Here is a 20,295-nt window from a genome sequence, read left to right as displayed (position 1 = left end):
ACCAAAAAAAAAAAAAAAGGCCAGTTCCTTGGTGACGTTCTTGGCTAGGCATGTCAGCCATGAATCACTTACTCCCATACTTGTAGTAATATGAGAAAAATGGTCTGTTCTAGCCTGTATCCTATAAGGATTAAAAGCTAGCTTATGTGAACAATTCCTATAAATTAATAAGAAAGACAATCTAATCGAAAAATTGAGGATGACTGGAGGCAATTCACAGAACTGGAAACCAAATGGCCAGTAAGCACTAATAGCTAGGAAATCCAAGTTAAAACAGAGACTTAACCATAACCGTAAGTCTAAAAATATCAAGTGGTGGGGGAACATGTAGAGAAATTGTTATTATCATTCACCGTTGGTGAGAATATAAATTGGGACAACCATCCTGGGAGACCATTTTGGCAATATCAAGTAAAATTGACCATATCACACTAGCCCGCATTCCACTAGGTAGGAACCCTAGAGATTCCTGTACCTTTGCACGGAGACATTGAAGAAGCGGTCATTGACATGTTGTGACTTAAATATATGAACTACATGAAGTTACATAGATGAGCACAGATAAATCTGAAAAACTTAGTCTTGAACTAAAAATGCAGGCTATGAATGTGATGATAATATTTATGTTAAGTATGAAAGCAGTATTGAAGCTATGTCAGATAATGTCACCACCTGGCTACTGAGAGATGCAAACCTGGGCAGATTTTTTTTACTCATCAGTAAAGGTTCTGGAAGCCAAAAATAGATTTTTAAAATCCAACCAGTGTTAGTTCATTGCCTCTTTTATTCCTGACAGGGTCTTCTTTACTGTGGATATTATAAACAGAGCTGCTCCTTGACCAATAATAAGCTAAGCTTTTAAAGCACTTTGCAAAACATTTTCATGTATATTTTCACTTAATTATTCTAAGTGCTTTCTGAGATAATAGGCAGGATTTTAATTCTTATTCAAATTAAGTGGCATTAGTTGGACTTAACCTGAGTTTTAGTTTAGTTCTTTTTATCATAGTTTTATATTTTTCCAATACACAATTTAATGTCTAGGTGTACTTAATTTATGCAGCATAAGAAGTGATATTTTAAATATAGCTATAGTGACTGTCTAATTGGAGTGATCTAGTGTTGAGTCTTTTTTTTTTCTTTTTTTAAGTGAATAATGACTTACTAATTTATTGCCTTTTGGGGGCCGGGGTGAATACAGTTATCAAACCTTAAATCTTAGTTCTTAAACATTAAACCTTAGTTCTTAAACCTTAGTATGCACAAGAACCATCCAGTAAATTTACAGAAAACAGATTCTCTGACACCTCCCCCGCCTCCAGCCTCAGAGTTCTGCCCTTTCTCTTTCTCTGCATTACTAGATTAGTTTCTTAAGGGCTGTGAGCTTTTCTCATTCATTTTGGTATTCTCCACAGTGCGTAAACAGCCTGGTGGTGTATGTGTGTGTTTCCTTATTGAGTGCTTACCAAATGTTTGCCGGATGCATTCAGGAAGAACTTCCCAGAAGTGAATACCCGGACAAAGTTAGTACTGTATTAATATTATGGATGGAGAAGACTAGAAAGACTTTTAATGCTCAAATGTTAGGTGTGTGCTGAAATTGGCTTTCAGTTAACCTGTTAAGCGTTATTTTCAAACACTCTTTTCCTAGGCAAGATCATTTAAAACCATGAGTATAAAATGCCAGGGAAGGGTTTTACTGGAAAAGGTGTAACAAAATAAGAGTAAATGGAGAAAAAGCATGTTATTTTGCACAAGTGTAGCAAAGCCAGCTTGACGGTCTTCTTCTGTAACACAAGCTACTGCGAATTGTTCAGCCCATTGGCAGCAACACAGAAAACTGCCCTTTTCACCCTTTCCAGCACACAAATGTGGACAATTCATGGCTGGAACCTATCTTCAAGAGACTGCTGGCTTTATTGAAACCAAATGTGTATAGAGTTTTTTATTTAGACACATGAAGGGTCTTCAGTGCTCTTGCCATATAGAAAGTAAACCACACAGAGATACTTAAGAAAACAAAAACACACAAAACACCCTCAACTTACTATGTGTAAATACAGATGCAGGGCTTCCCTGGTGGCGCAGTGGTTGAGAGTCCGCCTGCTGATGCAGGCGACATGGGTTCGTGCCCTGGTCCGGGAAGATCCCACATGCCGCAGAGCGGCTGGGCCCGTGAGCCATGACCGCTGAGCCTGCGCGTCTGGAGCCTGTGCTCCGCAACGGGAGAGACCATAACACTGAGAGGCCCGCGTACTGCAAAAAAAAAAAAAAAAAAAATGCAGACATCACGTATTTGGTAGTAAATACACCTCTGTCTTGTGCAGTCTTTACCCCTCTCAGTGTTAGCTGTGCTTTTTAATGTAGTAACTGCACAATAAATACTAATTGTAGGTGAAAGCAGGATGAGAACTGACAGAAATTAGTGACTGATTCTACATTTTTCATCTCTTTTGCTGTTTAAAAGAGTCCAATTATATTTTAGGATGAGTTTTCTAGTGGTGGGAGAAATTTAAAAATGTAACAGTAGTAAAGAGATTCTTTAATTGCCCGTTTAGCTCAAATCTGAATTAAACGTTCGCAGGCTGAACTTTTCTGACATGGGCCAGAAAACCCATGTGTTTGAACAGTGAACTTGAGTGCTTTGACTTCTTATGCCAGGCCTCTGGATAACCCTGGGGCAGCTGTTCTTCTGTTGTTGTTTACTTATTCGAAACTAAGTCTTGTGAAGATGTAGGCAGTTAACTCAAGGAATGATTCTTTTTTCTTTCTTTGGTGATTGTCTTACAGCCTGTTTCATGCCGGTGTTGACTACCTCAGACCCCCCAGGGTAAAGAAATCTCTAAGAAGGAGGCCATTTCTTCCTACTCCTTCAATAGACACTTTCTCAGAAACATTAACAATTAGATGTACTTTGAAGATGCTGTTAAGCTGATAAACAGTAGTGCAAAAATCTCTTTGATATTCTGTTTTGTGCAAGGAGATGAAAGATGGTCTCGTTTATTACTGGTTAAGGCAAGCAGTGAATGAAAGCATGTTCTCAATTAGTGCTTGTTTTACACCTGCAATTTATCTATTTAAATTGGAAAGATAACCTACAGGGTGTGCCTCCTGTACTTATTAGCTTCAGGCAAGCCAGGTCTCTTTACCTACTAGACATGTAAGATTTTGCCTTTGAATTTTCAGTTTGGATTCCTTGGTTTGCCTTCTAGTTTTCTTCCTAGTATAGTCTGTAGGGTTTTTTTGCTGGAAAAATTTAGTGTACCTTTGAAAAGGAGTTCTGAACTTGAACATATTTTAAATTACTGTTAATATTGGACTCTGAAAAATATGGTTGTCTTTTATTAAATCAAAGCAATGGGTGTGTGTAATTGAATTGAGTTTCCTTTGCTTATCATTTTTGTCTGTGTGGTTTCTGGACAGTTTCTGACATTGTACCCTTTTGGAGAAGTTACCTTTGCGTCATGATTGGAACTTGTTTGAGGTTGTAAGTCATTCTGGGGAGACAGGAAATGTTCCCTGGAAAATACTGGGCTGATTTTCTTTTTCAGTTTGTGAATTATGAGCTCGGTTCACCAGACTGCATTTTGGCCTTTGACTCTCCCAGAGCAGAGTACTGTCCAGCTTTATTTTGTGAGTAACTGCAGATGCCTTTTTGCCATTTGGGTCAGTTTGTTTGTTTGTTTATTTTGGATTTGTTTATTTATAAATGATCTGTGAAATTTTAAGCCAAATGGGATACAAAGGAATTCCTGGTTTTCAAAGCTTCTTTTTTTATTTTGCATTCAAAAGGCGATTTTGCCTTTATTTTTAGAAGTTAAATATGTTACAGCTGTTGAGTAATTTACCACCTCCTGCCCTCACCTCCGCTGAAATAATTGAAGGAGAAAAATATAATTTGATTTTGTATGCCTGAATATTAAGCTGAGACAAACTTCATCTTTGTGGCTTTATGTGATCCTTAAGACTCTAGAAAAATCCTAGATTCAAAGAGAAGATATGAGGTTTTTTTTTTTTTTTTAATCAAAAGGCAGACGTACCTACTTTGACTACTTATTTGAAACATGACAAGTTGAGAATAGTGAGAAGCCAAGGCCAATTAAGCTCAGGAAATGGCTTCACATGTTGCCGATTGCATCCCGGACGATTTGGATAAAACAGAAACAGCTGTGATGCCAAATGCCCTGTAAATTTCAAATGCGGCGTAAAGTGTGGGGTTAGCAGTTCATGAGCTGACTTAATACAGAGCTTTGCCCACAGGTCTTCTGGTGACTTTCAGCTTTCTTCACAAAAATGCAAGATATTTGGGGCCATTTCATATTGCTAGATGGAAAACGGTGTGTATTTGGCTCCGTTAAAGCAAGTAGCTTTGAGAGATGGGCCTGCCTAGAAATTGACTACATTTTTGTGGGAGAACGGGTGAAAAGGGCAGTTTCCTGTGTTGCTGCCAAAAGGTCTGAACAATTTGTAGTAGCTTGTGGCTGGAAAACAACTTCTGTGAGGCGAAAACAGCAACTGCAAACTGGCTCTGGGTATGTGTGAGAAAATGCTCGTCTTTCCTACTTGATTGTTGGGCTTTATAGAAATTTTATATAGTGAATTTTAAAACTCAACTGCTTAAAGTGGTGTTTTGGTTGACTTGGATAAAAACCTGGGGAAGTATATTTGGAGGTAGCCCAAGTGGTGCATAGTGTAGTACTTAAAAAAGGGCGGCATTTATACTCTGCTTTTACTGTAACCATGGGCTTGGAGGGTAATCTGTTTTTCTCCTGCCTTAAAAAGTGCAGGTAGGGCTTCCCTGGTGGCGCAGTGGTTGGGAGTCCGCCTGCCGATGCAGGGGGCGCGGGTTCGTGCCACGGTCCGGGAAGATCCCACGTGCCGCGGAGCGGCTGGGCCCGCGCGTCCGGAGCCTGTGCTCCGCGGCGGGAGAGGCCGCGGCAGTGAGAGGCCCACGTACCGCAAAAAAAAAAAAGCAGGTAAATCTTGGCATCTAAGGCATGTGTTGTTTTTACAGGAATGGATTTTTTTACAGGAATGGATTTTTAAAGTTAACTTATTAGGCGTGTGTTTTCTTAGTTCACTTGGGCGGCGTGTTCCATTTTGTATTAGAAGTATGTTTATGAAACGTGAAACTACTGGCAATTACCACTTAACGGTACTGACAGTGTGCCGGGCACCATGCTCATGTCCTTATATTGGCCATGTCGTTTACTTCTCTGGAGAGGGAAAAAGCTTAGGGTAAGTGTCAGGTAACTAGAAAATGGTTGAAAGGGGCCAGGATTTGGAGTCTGGTCTGTGCGTTACTAATTGTATCAGAATAGTTACTATTTCAGATACTCATTTTGTAGAATTAAAATCTGTTAAAGATTTTTTTTTTGGTAGAATGGGCTTGGATATGTGGAATAAAGGTAGACTTGGTTTGATTTAGTTTTAATGTTTTCACTAAGCTCTTTTTCAGTTGCAGCTTTCACCAGACCTGAGCATCTGTATACTTACTGTTGCCTAAATGCTCCAGACTTTACTTTTTTAGCCTTAATTTTGACCTCCCTCTTCTGTTGGGGATATCTATTGGCTTTTCGTTAAACTGCAGACAATAGCTGATTAAGGCATCACCCTTTTTTTTTTTTTAATATTTTGCCCTGTTCATCAACATCAGTGTCTTCTTTATTTAGTAAATAGGCTGGTGCTCATAATCTAGCACAGTGGTTCTCAACCGGGATGGGGATGGGTAGGTGATTTTTGTCCTGTAGGGAACATTTGGCAATGTCTGGAGACATTTTTTTTTTTTTTTTTTTTGTGGTACGCGGGCCTCTCACTGCTGTGGCCTCTCCCATTGCGGAGCACAGGCTCCGGACGCGCAGGCCCAGCGGCCATGGCTCACGGGCCCACCCGCTCTGTGGCATGTGGGATCCTCCCGGACCGGCCCGAACCCATGTTCCCCTGCATCGGCAGGCGGACTCCCAACCGCTGTGCTACCAGGGAAGCCCTGGAGACATTTTTGATTGCCGTGACTTGAGGATGCACTACTAGCATCTCTGTGTAGAGGCCAGGAATGCTGCTAAACATCCTACAATGCACAGGACAGCTCTTCAGACAACAAAGAATTATCTGGCCAAAATGTCAAGAGTGCAGAGATTGAAATACCCTGATCTAGCTAACATAGGGCACAGGCCAAATCTTATTAGAAACTGTTTCTGTGAGATTTATTTTTTTTAATTTATTTAATTTATTTTTGGCTGCGTTGGGTCTTCTTTGCCGTGCATGGGCTTCTCATTGCGGTAGCTTCTCTTGTTGCAGAGCACGAGTTTCAGTAGTTGTGGCTCGCGGGGTCTAGAATGCAGGCTCAGTAGCTGTGGCGCCTGGGCTTAGTTGCTCCGCGGCATGTGGGATCTTCCCGGACCAGGGAATCCCGGACCAGGGATCTTCCCGGACCCGCATTCCCTGCATTGGCAGGTGGCTTCTTAAATAACCACTGTGCACCCAGGGAAGTCCTGTGAGATTTTTTTTAAAATAAAAAAACAACTCTGTTAATTTGGCAAGTTTTTATTCTCTTTTCTAGAGGTGGTGGAAGAGACTATCCATCTGTCTGCTCACGTAGCCCTAAGCCAAATGACACAAGTTGACCTTGCGCTGGATTCTGTCTTCTAGCTGCTCCTTACCTTCATCCCCTATGCTGACCTAGACGAGGTCACACCTTCAACTATTATCTGCCATTATCTTAGCCAGGATTAGTTGACTACCTATTAAGAATGGTACATGAAATACCTTAGCTTGGGGTGGGAAAAAGCAAAAGAATGGAAGGAATACCCACCAAAGTTTTGACTGGGATGAAGGTCGTAGTGTGCCTGTCACCGTTATATTGAGTTCAGAGGATACAGTTGTTAGTGATCTTCATAGGCCCACACATACCTACAGTGCCAACTGTTGACTAGCTTTTGTAAACTGAAAACGAATGGATGAATGGAATTTTCAGATAATCTGAAAAAGAAGAAATCTCTAGGTCCAGTAGCTATCGCATAGCTGCCATATTGGTAGGGAAATTGACTGACTTTTGCATTTTGTCTTGTGAATTCTTGGGCCTAACCTTTGTGATTTTGATTAAATGTAACAAGTTGCAAGGAGCAACCTGTACAGGTATCTTGATGTCTTTGCAAGTACTTGGGATGCTGTACCTCCTTTCTTTGCATCTTCATCCTTCAGAGATGGATTTTACCATCATTCTCTGCTCGTCTGCCTTTTTGCAGGTTGCTTTAAGTAGGTATTTCTCAGAGTGAATTGTAATCATTGGCTTCCTCTCCTGCGGCCCTTACTAGGTTATGTGTCCCAGCACAGTGCTCGGTATATAGTGGCCATTCCCTACACATGGAGTGGATGAATGGAGGAGGAGGGGGAGGGAGGAGGAAGAAATGCCTTAGGAATCTTAAAACTCAGTAACAGAAGACAGTTGGTAGAGCTTTGGAAACTCAGGGGCCGGGAAAGGAGCCTAAGTAAGTGAAGGGTGGGAATTGTTTTGTTAACATGACCTTATTGGTGTTGCTTGTGCTGTGCACATTTTTTTTTTTTTTTTTTAAACGTTAGCAGTCTGGGTGACTGAGGCGGGAAGGCTAGCCTGTGGCCTCGGCCATATCTGCAGGTCTAAGTGGTGTTCATGTCTTTGACCTGAGGTTCCTCTAAGCTAAATTACCCTCTTGCTCTGAAGGGCATATAGCCTTTGCATGTTCTCAAATCTGCCTATTTTCTGGCATATGTGATTTCAGTCTAGATTCTCAACTGAGTAGTCAGGTCGTGTACGGCTCCCTTCCAGCAAGAATTGAGATAGGTAGGTAGGTAGGTAGATAGATATTGGTCTGCGTTGGGTCTTCATTGCTGTGTGCGGGCTTTCTCTAGTTGCAGTGAGCAAGCGCTACTCTTCGTTACAGTGCGCGGGCTTCCTCATTGCAGTGGCTTCTCTTGGCGTGGATCGTGGGCTCTAAGTGCGTGGGTTTCAGTAGTTATGGCACACGGGTTCAGTAGTTGTAGCTCGTGGGCTCTAGAGCGCAGCCTCAGTAGTTGTGGCACACGGGCTTAGTTGCTCCGCGGCACGTGGGATCTTCCCGGAGCAGGGATCGAACCTGTGTCCCCTGCATTGGCAGGCAGATTCTTAACCACTGTGCCACCAGGGAAGTCACAAGAACTGAGTTTTAAAGTGATAGAAATAACTCTTGAAACCCTGCAGTGATTTCCCTGTGGCAGCTCTCTTACAGCACATTGAGTTCTGGTCTTGACCTTTTATTGCCTCCTTGGGCAAATTTGCTTCCTTAGCTTTCACTCCTCCTGGCCCTTGAATTTCAAGAGACACAGCTTTATTTTACTCTGGGGTTATTATGTGCCTGAGTGCCACCGTTAGTGGCCTGGGTTAGAATAAACAGCAACTCTGTAATGCACCTGTTTTGTTTTTCTGTTGAATTACATAAAAACATTTATTAGACATTTTGATTCAAAATAGAGATAATTATGGGAAAAGCAGTTTCTTTCAGCAAAAGGCCCACTAGCCAGGCACCAGTGCTTATCACTGTGGCCACGCCGTTGGACTTGTCCCTTGCAAATTGAACATGCCTGATTGCGCAGGTGTTTGCCTGGCTGAACAAATTATATTTGGACAATGAACTGTTATGCCTGACAGTGATTAGAGAGGCAGGGCAGAGTTGTACATGGACTACTTTAGTAAGAGAATTGAGGAGAGAATATTACCAAACATTTTTGTAAAATAAGAGAAAACCAAGACTTTTTCTTTTCTTCTCTAATGGTTAAATGCCCTTGAACTTGTTAATATTGGAAGTCAGCCTTGTACTGGGCAGATTTTTTAAGAAAAAGAATGGCTAGTAACTTTTTTATTTCTTATAACATTGACTTTGTTGAACACTCTCTGGTTTTCCTTATTGGAGGACAGCTGTAGTAAGATTGTAGCTGAGATCATAGGAAGATCCAATATCCAGTGTCATATATTTTTTGTCTGTCATTATTTCTGCTTTATGTGTAAGTGTGAAATCTATGTCCAGGTGAGTGGTGGTGTGGGTTGACTAGGAAACTGTCGTAGGATATATCTGGAGATCTCTAAGAGTCCTGTTAAAGTTCGTGGCCATGAATTTGAATGAGAAAAGTTATCATCATCACATGTTTTTTGTTTGGCGGCATGGGTACAAGGCTGAAGTAGGGCCAGAGTTAGGTGGAGCCACAGAGCACACAGATGTGCTGGAGGACAGCAGGGCTGGGAGCTGAGGGTCTAGTGGCCCGTGGAATCCAAGCTGCGGAAGGAGGGTAGTGAAGACAGGGCAGCGGGAAGGTGGTGGAGGCACAGGCTGCTCAGGGCCAAAGTAGTTGGGGGTGGTGGTTCAAGAAGCAGGGCGGAAGGGGATCAGAGGTTGGGACGAACGGAAGTGAGATAATGGTAGAATCATCTATAGGTCTGGGACAGGATTTTCCAAGAAATCATTTTAGAAGGTCATGACTGGCATTTAGAAAATGAATAAACAACATGAGAGTTGGGACCTTATCTAGCCTACACAGAATTTTACCTGAAGTGAAAAAAGAAGGCTTCCCATTTGGGAAAAGTTTTCCATCAGCAGTTATCGTACCTTGGATCCACCCCCCCTGGCTGGAGTGGAGCTCTGCCACTGCATGAGTCTTCCCCTTGGGAGAAGAAAGAGAAAGGGGAGTGGAAGGAAAGAGGTGCCCCTTTTTCCGCTGAGGCAGCCCGCTGGCAGGGAGAAGGCTCACTGCGGAGAGGGGCTGGGGCTGGATTTGGCACAGACTGCCTAGGCTTAGGCTTTAGGCCTGATCAGAGCGACCATTTGAAAACTGTGTTTTCATTAAAACTGGGTGTGTTTACTGTGTATTTGTGAACTGGGTTGGGATGTAAATGTTTTACTCTGGGTCACAAAAAAATTGAAAGCTAGTGTTTGGGAAGCGTGGGAATGGGTAACTGAGGGTGCGGAGGGCAGGATCATGGGGTTCACTTTTAAAGTGGGAACCAGCGTGCATGCATGTGTGCACATGCATGCACACACACACACACACCCTCTGCTCTTCTGCTCTGTGCCTTAGAGAAAGGAGTAGGTAGGAGTATGGGTAATAAAAATGATTTCGATTTGGAATGCATTCTAGGTTTGGGATTCAGCCCCCCTCTCCCCTAGTAGAGACTACACGTGGTCGGGTGGTAGAGAAAAGTATGACCCAGGTATCGGTTGACCTTCTGGCTCAACACTGGGTCTGTGGAGCTTCCCTGTCAGACTGGGGGAAATAGATTGGAAAAATGTCGGCGTGTGGGTCATCGCCAAGATCCTGTAATTCTGTAAAAGCTGCGGGGTAAGGAGAGGGAGCTTTTCACGTGCTCTGGGTCATAGGGAGAGAGCTTTCTGCAGCTTAGAGTTATGGTGACCACATAACACGTAATCAGCCGTAGAAAATTGAAAATTAATTTTTAGAGGGTTGTGAGGGGACAAAACTCAGTAAAAGATCAAGCAGACAGTCGTGGGAATTGTGAGATATAAGTTCTGGCTTCTTTCTCCTTCTGCTGTCTTGATGATTTTTTAAAAAACAGATTAGCATTAGCATCCCAGTGTGATCTTGGCTTTGCCTTTAGAAACGTGAAGCAGACAAACACATCTGGATGTTCCTGGTCCATCTCCCATTGCTGTGAGTAGTAAAATCTTGATAGTAAATTGTAAGGCCTTGTGTGGCTTTCTAGACTGAACTCGGGAGGTGGAGAGTTTCGTTTCCCTTCGTATTGGACCATGTTGGTCAGGCGTTGGCAGTGGGAAGCAGGTGGCCGCAGTTCCGTGGCTCTTAAAAAAGGGATCAGGGCACTGTGGAGTGGGGAGTTAGGTGGTTTGGGCAGAGGCCCAGTTTCCCGCGGATCTTTTTCCCCAGTTTCCAAGAGTTGCCATGCCAACCCCTGGTCAGGTACCCGATCTCTGGGTGGGCCCCTGGCTGGAGCAGTGGTGGGATCAGGATTCTTCATCAGGCTGTCTCGTATGAATGAAGGATGGCAGAAAGGGTCATCCCCTACTCATTCTTCTGGGGAGCAAATGTGTTTTAGTTGAACCTCCTTATGTGTGTTTTCCTTAGAAGTGTTAAAAGTTGCAGTTAAGTTTTCAAGTACTTTCAGGTGTGTTATAGATTAATTGGACCTTCTTAAGCAGGCTTGGGAAGTTAATATTCCCTTTAATGACTGTTTCTGTGGGGGAAAAATAATAATAGCTAACATTTACTTAGAGTTTACTTTATGTCAGAAACCGTCATTCTATATTATTTTATCTTATCTGTACAGATAGGCAGGAATTAGATTTTCTTAGCTTCATTTTACAGAATAAGGATGGAGGCTCTCATCTCCTGCTTCACTTTTGTCATCCTCATCTCATTCCCCCCGTGTGCTCACTCTGTCCCCAACGAGGTCCTCACTTCATCTTGGGTTGCTGTGCGTGTATGGTTTTTTTTTCCCCCAAGGCAATGACTCGAAATCTGGCCTATCACGAGTCAGGGATTGCCTATAGACAGGCGTGCAGAATCAGTCCTCCTCAGGCCTGCGGATGTTATAACAGTTTAGAGCTGCTCAAGTTTGACCTTCAAGGATGGTGCTGATTGTATCTGCTGTGCTCTAGGAAATGTTTAAAGCTGAAAAGTTGTAAATGCTGGATTCCTAAGCAGAGTGCAGTCAAGGGTGACTGTGAGGTTTCTTGGGCCAGGAGAGACTGTGCTTTATGTTAAATAGCATTGGGTGGCCTAAGCTGCATTCCAGAGACAGTTCAGAGCCATGGCTGGTAATGACATCACCTCCACAGGTGCCAAATCATTCTTTTTTTTTTTTTTTCCAATATAGGCTGCCCATGCCTTTTTTTTTTTTAAAGGACGTTTAAGTACTGCTGTGAGGTTTTGTTGCAAAATAAGTATGAAATCCAATTCTGGGTGTGTGTGTGGAAGTAGGGAGATGAAAATACAGTGCTTTGGGAAAACCACGCACTTCCAGAAATTCCAGTTTTAGGTTACTCGCGTTCAGTCACTCCCAAGAGATTTTTATGGGGAAGGGTGGGGACAGAGGAGGGGATTCAGACTAGATGAGAAAAGTAGTTGTGGAAAAACAAAGTTGAGGGGCTTTCCCCCTCTACTTTCCCCCTAATCCAAGACGGACCTGTCATGTTTCCAAGAGAACTCTGATTTCCAGTGTATTTCGTAGAGGCTGAAGAGCTCTGATTCCAAATGTCAAGCTTGGATTCAAGGGATTGAATCTTTTTCATGATAAATGTATGTGTTGAATAAAACTTGGAATACAGAGAAACAAATAATAAAAGCCAGCCTCATTCCTACTTTCAGACATAATCACTTAATATTATATTGTTTTTATTATTTATAACCGTATATTCAGTGGTTTAAATACTTCAGTAAATGCATATTTGTATACATTTCACAAAGTAGGGCTCATACTATATGTTTGGTTTTGCCATGCCAAGTAGTTTTTTTAGAATGTAGAACTATGAGGTACTTTAAGAGGTAATGAATCCTCCCTGTCTTTATTTTATAGATGAGAAAATTTAGTAAAATGAAGTTAAATGACTTGCTCTTAATTCCCATGACTTTCAGAGCTGGAATTAGAACTGGTTCCACCTAGCCCAGTATACTTTTAACTATCCCATTCTGCCTATTTTACTGGTGAACATTTGTGAAGTACTATCCTCTAGGATAAATTAGAAAGCATTGCCCCAGAGAATTTATTTAATCCATCTCATATAACTTGGAGTCTGAAAAAAAGTGAAACATTGAGACTACACAAACACACCTGTGTACTTAAATTAATTTGCCCCAAGTGATTTGGAGAAGTTTAGAAACCATTATGAGATGGCTGGATTGCTGCTATTTTAGGATTATTTGATGTGAACCTGAAAGGAGTGAAGCTGAAAAATGTATGTTTTACACTAAGCATAAGTGTCTCTGAAGTGTTTCTTTTCTGCCATGTTAAAACAATAAATGACTTCAAACTTTTTAGTGGTTTTGCCAAACTGTTAGTTATCATCTCCTATGCCAGATTTCTTCTACTCTGGAATTATATTTGCCTTATTTTGCTGAATTCCTGTAGTTCTTAGCTGTATAATTCCTTTGGCAATTTCTCACACAAGTCTTAACGGCATTTCTTCAACTGTTATCTTGAAATGTGGGCACATTATGAATGTTAACTTTCTACGGGGTTGTGTGAATGAGCAGTCTGGACTCTCAGCTCCTCAAGGACAAGGATGTTGTCTTGTTATTTTCCTTCTTTCCTTCTACCTTTCTCCCCTCTGCTTTGTCTCATCTCCATAGTACTAGCAGAGCACCTTGTAGGCTCACCCTATTATTACTATAACTTGGTAAAAGAGTTCTGAACGCAGTTAAGGCAAATTAGGGAACATGGCCTCCTCGCTCCTCTCTGTGAGCTGATAGTCCTGCTGGTAATGCAGATTTCAGGAATATCTCTGCAGAAAAAGCAAGTCTAGCATGATTTGCACATTGCTTTGGTCAGTGGGTATTTAGATGTCCTTTTTGAGGCAGTTGTTATGGATTCAGGCAATATACTGGCACACACAGCCTCAGACTCACCGTCACCTCTGTTTGACCTTAGTTAATCTAGAAGAAACCATATAAAACAGCTGACGGGAGGGCTCCTGGAGGGCTGTCTGAAAAGTAGGTGATGGAGAATCCTGTTTTTGTTTTTCTTGGAAAAATTTCTCTACAAGAAGTCTTCAGCATATTAAATTCTGCATCTTGAAGACTTACGATTTTGTACATTTCTTGACTTTTTGTATTGAGAGAAGAATTGAAGATGGGATGAGGGGAATGAAGAAACTTAGTGTTGAAAATCTCAGGAGTAGGGAGTGGGGAAGAAGGGAAATAATTGCTGGGATATATTTGTAGTTGGGGGAAGAGAAAAGGGAGTAAGAATGGAAAGAGATCGAGAAATAAGGATGAATAGCCAAATATTAGGGTGGGGACAAAATCTGAATGTCATTTGGCAAAGTTGATTATTCTTTTGGTTTTTTTCCAGAAGTTTTTCAAATGATTGGGGTGGGTGGGGAAATTCCACTAGAGATGACAGCTTAAGTGTTGGAGGAATATAATGGAAATAGTCTGAGTGACTAAAGTAGGAAGAAACAGAATTAAGAAAATTCTGTTTCTTTTTTTTCTGGCAGTGCTCTGCGTTTCTTACGATGCTGTGCTTAATTTATTCCAAAAAGTTTGTTCAGTGTAGTGTGAAGAATCTCCTTTTTGATCAACTCCTTTTTTTCCTGTCTCTAAGCTGCTTGCCTTAGAATAGGTGTTGAGGCCTCCCCATCACCCAACTTGCTCACTGTGGAGAAGTGTTAGGACATAGAACATGGGATGCAAAAGGAGACCAATTCTAGGAGCTGGCAGCACCCACATCACTCAGGGACCAAGTACACTTGTATGATGTGTGTGCGCACACAAGTGTGTTCTTTTCCCTTAAAGAAGTCTCGTGTTGCTAGAGTGTGATCTTATTTGTCTTGCGAAGTCTTTAAATTCATTATATTTAAGTAATAATGGCTCTGCATACTTTCCAGCTGTTTGGAGTTATTTTCCACCTGTTTGTGTTTGGTTCAGTGAAAAGAGGAAAATAATTTGGGAATTAATTTTACGATTGGAAAAGGAACACTACCTCCTAAAGATATTTATGTTTACCCGTGGGTTCTAGTATCAGTCGTATTATTTCCTGACCTGGGGCTGGGCCGCTTCTGACATAAGCGTTAGGAACTGAATTGTGTCAGCACTGCTACTTAAGGCGTTTATCTTAATCCAGGCGTCCTTGGATCGTGCCAGCGAGCAAGGTGGGAGCAAGGTGGTAGCAGTGATCGCAGAGCTGGGCTTCACATGTGAGTTCCGAGGAGTTTGGGTGGTTACCCAGTGAATCCATTCCTGGTAAATGTGAGTCGGTGTTTTTCTTTAGATGCTCTGTTTTGACCACATGAGAGGCAGTGGTATTTAAGCTATTTACAGTGTCATTCTCCTAAGACGGAATGAGTATCCCTGAATTCTATCTCACAAGGACCTGTTATGCAGCAAAGGTAGGTAAAGGATGACTACCAGTGAGGTACCAGCCGCAGAGCTGGTTGAGATACGGTACAGATTTTGGTATTTGGGTTGGTTGGCTTTTCTGGAAGATAAACTTATATTGTGTTTATATAGGTATATCCTAAAAGTTCTTTGTGACTACTGTTACACAATATATTTAAGTGTTCCAGAAGAATAAAATAGTGTTTCTTATGGCTTCGGTCTGATAGGCACGGCTGCTGCTTTCTTGCGCGGGTACCTCTTCACTTTTTCCTTGTTCCTGCTTTCTGCCCTCATTTTCTGTGCCACCTTGAGCGGTGAAAGGAAGATTTTGCATACTTCCATCTGATAAATGCTTTGCATGAAGGAGAGATTATGACAATGCTTGTAGTTTAAAAAAAAAAAAAAAGGTAGCCACTAGTCTACATTTTTCTGTTTTTAAGCCTGTGGGGAATTGGAAGCTCCACAGTGTGAGGTGCATTGGGAAAGGAAAAATCAAGAGGAAAGCATGTTTTGGGAAAATGAGCTGCATTTGAGAAAATGCTGAGGGGCAAATTCATTCAGAAACGTGAGCTCATCACCTGGTTGATCGTAATAAGTTCATGCAAATGAGAAATACCTGGCCAGGAGGTTAGGTTGCTGCCTTTTCTTACAATATTCTTTAAAAAAAAAAAAAATCCCTCAGTCACTTAGCTCAGTTTAGAATTTCTTAGATTCTTTGGTGTTTGTTATACAAAGGATTGGCTACATTATTTTTTCAGGCACCTCCCAGACCTAAACTTACATGATTCAGGAGGACTGTATATCCCAAAACATACCATCATTAGGACTTATTTCAGAGCCATTTCTATTTTCTTCTTGCTTCTCTTAGAATTCAGTACCTTTTTGAAGATAACAACCTTTTAGGTCAGTCTTAACCCATGAGAACCGATCATGCAGGTGAAGATAGTAAGTCCTACACTCCTCACATTTTCCTCGTATGAATCTTAAAAGATGGCATGAGATTTCTCATTATAAATGTGTCAAAATAGTGTTTATTCCATTAGAGTGTCGTTTAGTGTAATATTAGGCTTACTTTATTGAATCATTAAGGTGATTATCTTGGATAATAGAAAAATAAGATGATGATGCCTGGAATTGTTTGGAAAAATAGGTGCCCTCAGTTTCTGTTTTTAAAGGTGTTTTCTTATACCCTCATTTTTTTCTACCCAAATGGACTAAGGATAACTTTGTACAAAGTGGTGTGTGTTTTGCTCTGGGGGATAAATGAGTAAGACAGACTTGTTAAGTATGGTGGGTAAGATGTGGGCATAGGGCCAGTACTGTAGAAAAGTGCTGAGCTCTGGAAGCGGGCAAGGGAGTGCTGTGGGCATCTGGAGGAGGGAAGGATGGCAGGGAAGTCTTTGGCAAGGCCATAGCCTGGTAACTGGATTTTGCCCGATGGTGGTGGTGATGGGCATGCTTCTCGGTTTGCTCACTTCTCAGAAGAGTCTGGAGGAGTGAGCCTGGAGTCTCTTGGCTTTTCCCTCGTCAACAATAGAAATCATCATGGATAGTATCAGGGCCTGCATGTCAGGTGGAAGACTTTGGTTTTTTTTCCTGTAGTTACTGAGGTTTTCCAAACAGGTGAATTATGTGATCAGAACTGGAGTTTAGGAAGATGAGGTGGGTAGCCCTGTTCAAAGTAGGGCTAACAAATTTATGAGAAACTATTAGTTATGAGAAAAAATTTACCTGTTGGTAGTTTCTTTATTGGTTTTACTTACTTTAATCAGTGTCTACTGTTTGTAATTATAACTGCGTTTTTTTCCTACAGTACAAAAATCATCAAACAGTTTTTTAGGGCATTCTCCACTGAAGATAACTAAGTACATACACTTTAGATAAATGTGAGGAACCTTCTCCACCAAATATATTTAGATATTTATTTTGTAATTAATCCTGGCCTTGGCATTCTCTTGCTGGTTTATTTTTCTGAAGGCATTTCTTAAGCCCTTCTCATAACAGTGTTTTGAAGACATTGCTTGATGGAGTGGGTGTATCCCGATTTCCTCTCTACCTCCAATTTATTAAGCATTTAGTTCCATTTCCGTATGCTATTTTAGGACATTTCTTGTCCCATTTTTGACAGTAGTTTGTCTTTAATCCTTGTGAACATTATTTGATGTTGTTAGTCTTGAAATTCAAAGTAAGGTGTCTTGGAAAGAAAGTCAGAATTTCATAGCTAATAAGTGAAAGAGTTGGAATCAAAACTCACATCTGCCCATTACTGAATCATTTTATACTGAGTCATTTTACATCTACAAGTCTCAATTTCCTTATCTGTAAAATGGAGGCATTGACAGTACATTTTTAATACAATGTCTTTGGGAAGTTAAGTGAAATGATAGCTTATTTATAAGCCATCTTTTAAACAAAATGAATTATAGATGCACAGTGTTTATGAATCTAACATCGTTAATTCAACTGATATGTAATTTTATATTTCTAATTTTAAAGTTATTTTTCTTTTCAGATTTACAATTTGAAATTACCCAACTTTTAAAACTTTAAGCACTCTTTTACTTTTCGGTACTATAATGAGTGAAACTTGTGTTCCTCAATAGTTTCTTTTAATTCTTCTCCACAGACTGTCATTCTACACGTTCAGCTCTGTTTTGTGTTAATTTTTACTGCCTTCCCCCTCTGAAATAAAATAGTCCTGTAATGTCCTAGTGGAAACATTGTTCTCTTTGTTTGGACTAAAGAAGTGCCTTTGTCATTCCTTTGAGACATTGTGCAGATGCCATTTTGCAGTTCTGAAAAGTATGTCGCTGTCCTCCTTGCTGCTGTGTTAAATTGTGTGTGTGTATGGCTTGGTATTTTAATGAAGTTGTAGTGAAAACTTGACAGTGATACTTGTCATATGATGATAAAATAAAGAAAGGTTCTTTCCTGATTCAATGTAGATATGTGTTCCCTGTCTATAGTGCTGTGTGGTCTGAAAGTAGACCCCTCCTGCACTCAGATGTTTGATGCTTTTTGACTAACTTCATAGGAAACTGTTAAAACAACTTCTTCTGACATGTACTGCTTTTTAAAGATCTCTTAATTTATATGTTCTGAATAGCATTTTAAGTGGCAAGTACACAGTCTAATTTGCTAAGTGGCTTTAATCCTTGTAGTAAGAAGTGGGGCAAAAATCTTTTGGGAAATTACCCTGATAAAATCCAGGAAATTCCTTTCATTCTTTTAAATCCAGTTAAAATCTAACTTTAAAAAAAAGGCCTCTGATGTAACAGTGTCTGAAAGCATGTGCTTCTTAGAGTAATTTCTTGTAGACAGTGCCAAGCTCAAGGAAGAATAGCATGAATGTACCTCTGTGTTTTAGGTAAATCTATACCACATGGCACATGACCAGTTTATTATAACTTTGCTGGGACTTAGTCATCCTGTTTTGCACTGCTTTAAAAGTGCTAAAGCAGGAGTATAGAAATAAAGGGAGAAAGCTTCATATTTTTTATTTTAATGGACTTAATCTATTAAGATATTTCTTTATAATAATATGTTCAGTGGAGAAAACTTGGTAATATAGAAAAATACAAATAAAGCAAAATTTCCCATTGCCCACATTCAGAAACAACCATTGTTACCGTTTTGGCTGAGCATTTCCAGTGTTTTATCTGTGAACACATGGGTTAAAATCAGAGCATTATCCTTTTTTTAAAAAATGATTTTTAAAAAAGTTTTAAATTTTATTTATTTATTTTTGGCTGCGTTGGGTCTTTGTTGCTGCACGCGGGCTTTCTCTAGTTGCGGCGAGCGGGGGCTACTCTTCGTTGCAGTGCGCAGGCTTCTCATTGTGGTGACTTCTCTTGTTGTGAAACACAGTTGCAGACCACAGGCTCTAGACGCATGGGCTTCAGTAGTTGTGGCTTGTGGGCTCTAGAGCGCAGGCTCAGTAGTTGTGGCACACGGGCTTAGTTGCTCCGTGGCATGTGGGATCTTCCCCGACCAGGGCTCGAACCCATGTCCCCTGCATTGGCAGGCAGATTTTTAATCACTGTGCCACCAGGGAAGCCCCAGCATTATCTTTTTAAACCTGCTTATTTTTCCTTGGCAAAAATACAGTGAATGTATCTAAACTTTTTTTAAAAATTGTGACGTATAGTTGATGTACAATATTGTTAATTGCAAGTGTACAGCAAAATAATTCGGTTATACATATGTATATATCTATATTCTTTTAAAAATTCTTTTCTATTATAGTTTATTACAGGATATAGAATATTGTTTTCTGCACTATACAGTAAATCCTTGTTGTTTTTCTATTTTATATATGATAGTGTGCGTCTGTTAATCCCATACTCCCAGTTATTCCTCCCTCCCTTCCCCTTTGGTAACTAAGTTTGTTTTCTGTGTCTGTAAATTCTTTTTTTTTTTTAATATAAATTTATTTATTATGGCTGCATTGGGTCTTCATTGTTGCATGTGGACTTTCTGTAGTTGCGGTGAACAGGGGCTACTCTTCGTTGAGGTGCGCAGGCTTCTCATTGCGGTGGTTTCTCTTGTCGTGGAACACAGGTTCTAGGTGCGCGGGCTCAGTAGTTGTGGCTCGCCAGTTCTAGAGCATAGGCTTAGTAGTTGTGGCGCAGGGGCTTAGTTGCTCTGCAGCATGTGGAATCTTCCCGGACCAGGGATCAAACCCCTGTTCCCTGCATTGGCAGGTGGATTCTTTTTTTTTTTTTTTAACATCTTTATTGGAGTATAATTGCTCTACAATGGTGTGTTAGTTTCTGCTTTATAACAAAGTGAATCAGCCATACATATACATATATCCCTATATCTCCTCCCTCTTGTATCTTCCTCCCACCCTCCCTATCCCATCCCTTTGGGTGGTCAGAAAGCACCGAGCTGATCTCCCTATATGCTATGCGGCTGCTTCCCACTAGCTATCTATTTTATGTTTGGTAGTGTATATATGTCCATGCCACTCTCTCACTTCGTCCCAGCTTACCCTTCCCCCTCCCCGTGTCTTCAAGTCCATTCTCTACGTTGGCAGGCGGATTCTTAACCATTGCACCACCAGGGAAGTCCTGTAAATCCTTAAGATAGTAGTACTTAATTTTGGAAATGTTACTCCATAGGGCATTCATGCATTAGATGGACTCACTTGAAAGTTCTCAGTTAGTAGAAAGTCCGTGCATTTATTGCCTAAAGATATACGAGTCAGAAAAGGATAGG

The 20,295-nt window shown here is 40.9% G+C and overlaps 1 protein-coding gene across 3 annotated transcripts in view; it reads left to right on the top strand.

Moving 5' to 3' along the window:
• Positions 1-20,295, top strand: part of EPB41L2 (erythrocyte membrane protein band 4.1 like 2) — a 211,885-nt gene that overhangs the window by 43,894 nt on the left and 147,696 nt on the right. Inside the window, exon 2 of one of the 3 annotated variants that reach the window (XM_089921996.1) lies at positions 14,822-14,894. The exons of the other annotated variants lie outside the window; for them this stretch is intronic. The gene's annotated coding sequence lies outside the window, so the exon portion shown is untranslated. The remainder of the gene's footprint in view (positions 1-14,821; positions 14,895-20,295) is intronic. 3 annotated transcript variants of the gene reach the window in all.

The sequence above is a fragment of the Delphinapterus leucas genome, chromosome 12 (assembly GCF_059928025.1).
Source record: "Delphinapterus leucas isolate spDelLeu-1000000601 "Yukka" chromosome 12, BTC_Dleu_Yukka2, whole genome shotgun sequence".
NCBI classification, from domain to species: Eukaryota; Metazoa; Chordata; class Mammalia; order Artiodactyla; family Monodontidae; genus Delphinapterus; species Delphinapterus leucas.
The sequence above is the reverse complement of the archived record's forward strand: the minus strand, read 5'-3'. Positions and strand labels throughout refer to the sequence as shown.